The following is a 3281-nucleotide window of genomic DNA, read 5'->3' on the forward strand; positions in this document are numbered from 1 at the left end:
TATTTGCAAAGCATGTAGCGGATCAGAATGAATTATTAGTATTTTCATTAGCAAAACGGAGCAGAACCTAACTTATTTGAGCCAGATTCAATCTAGGAAGCAGATTATAATTTATTTATTTTAAATCAGAATTTTACTCTTTTTATTCATTAATATACTGATTGACATCTCAACCTATTAATTATGTCCTATATGCATGATTTCTAAGTGTGAATATGCTGAAAATATTATCAAACCTATAGGCATGATATCTAATTCATTTACACAAATTATTAACCCTATAGACATGATATTTATCTAATATGTAACAAGTTTAAACCTATATGCATGATTTCTAAGCCCAAAACATATTGAAAAATTATTTAGACTCTCTAGGCATGGTATCTAAGATGACGAAATTATATAAAGCATATTATGACAATTGTTCAAAGTTTATTCATTTATTGTATAAAGGGAGCTTTAGTTGAATTATATGGAACAAGGAGCAAATATATCACTTATTTGTGAAATAGTTATGAAAATGGTTAATGCTAATCCCATAACACATTATAATAAGCAATTAAAACACAATCCACTTTTAAATTAATTCAAGGATTAAATAGATGATTAATGACAAGAGCATATTCCGTTAGATCTGAATATATTTGTTAAAAATACGGACTATTAAACAAATCTCAATCCTATAAGTATGGTTTCTAACGCAAACAAGTAACAATAAAAAAAAAAAACAAGTAGCACGTAATTCTCTCCCCCCTTACCCGATCCCCAATTATTTCATATAATAGAGTTAGAGTTATACAACAATATTACAAAATCCCATAAAATCAGCACTAATAGAAAGACAAACATCAAAATAAAGTAAAATAAGGCTCCGTCCAAATGTATTCCTATCCGGGCGAACTCTTCATGTGTCTTGAACTTCAAGTTCAAAACCTGCTAAAGGGAGTAGTGTAGTAGATACCTATAGTGACAAAGATATTCATAACACCGCATATTCATAGCAATCTATCACTTTATATATAGGCAACACACATAAGATTTGAAACGAATGAAGAATAATCAATAGATATTTTATTACACACACAGAGAGAATATCGAATAACTAAATAGGATGCTTCCTCGTATTCAACTAAACACACAACAATGCAAACAATGCTAAAGATAAAAATTAAACTAGTGAAGGATACTAACCAGTTATGCAAAATTAAATATCAGCAATGAAGTTATTTGAATGGAAATGTCAGGTCCAAAATGGCAACACAACAATAAGAGACAAAGAGAGATCTAAAGCTTTACTAGAGTTCTTATTTTTCTTTTTATGAGTAACTATAAATTTTATTCTTAAAGCAAGTAAGTATGTGTCAAGTCTCTGGATGTGAGCCTGTGAATAATGAAGAGAGGGGTCCTATTTATATATTAGAAGAGGGGCATATATAAGGGAATTAAATATTTTAAGGAATCAAACAATATACCATTTTCCTTATTTCAAAGGAAAGCGGATCAGACTTATTTTTAAAAAAAAAATTCCAAATAATAAGCAACTAAATATGGCAAAGATACAAATAATACGAGAACCGGTTAGCATGTATAAGGAAAACAATAATCAATTGAGTCAAATATTCACCAATTAAGGCAACCATAAACAAACAAATAAAGATCCGTCAACTCATTAAGGGGCAAACGGTTACTTAACAATAATCGCTAAATTAAGGGAAGGAAAGGAATATTCATACAACACGATTGCTTAAACAAAATATAAATAAAAAGGTAAAGGAATCAATTACACAGTCATTAGCTTAATAAACTTATTCACAATAACTCAATGAATGGTCAGGTCATAGATTGCCACAAATTACCAATCCATATTGCATGCAACAAGTTTAACAAATATTAGAACATCAATTCAAGCAATTTAGGCAAAGTGGAAAATATTATTAGCAAAAGGACAATCTTGAATTTTAAGGGAAGCAAATATTATGATCAATTAGGAGAAGCAACTATCATAAGCAGTCGAAAATTAGCAATTCCATCATCATTATGCCAAAGTAAACCTCAGCGGAGACATCTCAAACAACCAACATTAGATATTAGCATATTGTTAAAGAGAGCAATCCACTATATTGGAAAAGATCACCAATATTTCATGCTTGAGCCCCACCTTTGCAGTAACTATTGACTATCACAATGTAGCAAACATAAAATCACAAGAACAAAAATTTGTTAGAAGATGGGCAAAAATTAAATAAAGATGAACCTGGACGAATCTGAATTATGTTTAGTCTTCTAAAAGTTTTATTAAGTTTACTTTATTTCTGTATTCTCCCGGCTTTGAATTCTATCTTTCTGATTTGGGTTTGCGGTTTTAATAATATTCTAGAATTCGTCGTTTGAAACTTTCATTTCAACGGAGTTCAAATTGCTGTTGATTTTTCGATGTCCGACACGAAAGAGAAGAGAGGCGGGAAGAGCGAGAAGAGATGAGGCGATGGGCGGAGTTTCCTTCGTCGGAGCCTGCTGCTGGCCGGCATCGCTCACTGGAGCTATTGTTGGTTGCTGCTGTTTCTCGGAGCTGCTCGCTGTTGGTGGCTTTCCTCGTCGGTTGGAGCTGCTGCTCGCTGGTTCGGAGCCACTTCGCTGGAGCTAGCCATTGGCTGGTCGCTGCTCGGAGCGGCTGGGGTTGCTGTCCGGCTGCTTCTCTTTGTCGACTGGTTGCTGCTGTTTTTGCTGGAAAAAGAAAAAAAGAGGTGAGGGAGAGAGAGAGGCGGCTGCTGTTGCTGGTGGAGAGAGGAGGGAAAGGAGAAGAGGTGAATCTCTTATTGTTGCTTTCTCATTTAAATTGAGTTGAGGTGAGTTTTCCTTCCATCTTTGTCAGTTCAGTTAAATATTGTTTTCAGCTTTCCCAATACATGCTCGTACATTCAATGTATTGATGTCATTCGGCCTGCATCGTTTCATGATGCACATACAGGTGTTTAGGGTCATCAACAGGCGCTTTGTTGATACAACTTGGGCCAAGCTAGCTTTGGTGAGCCTCCTTGCTTAATATGTGCTAGAGACAGGGGCGGAGCTACCCTTGCCCGAGAGGTGTCAAGCGACACCCCTTCATCGGAAAATTACGTTGTATAGGTAAGTCAAATTCTGATTTTATACCTATATATATTAGAATTGACACTCCTGAACCAAGTTGAAGGGTTGGTTCAGCGGTTCAGGGTCTACAAAGTTCCGCCTTGTCATTGACCTAAGCGTTGGGAGTTCGAACCTTGCTGAAGTCTATTTTTTTT

This window comes from Solanum tuberosum, unplaced genomic scaffold (assembly GCF_000226075.1).
Source record: "Solanum tuberosum cultivar DM 1-3 516 R44 unplaced genomic scaffold, SolTub_3.0 scf01020, whole genome shotgun sequence".
Taxonomy (NCBI): Eukaryota; Viridiplantae; Streptophyta; class Magnoliopsida; order Solanales; family Solanaceae; genus Solanum; species Solanum tuberosum.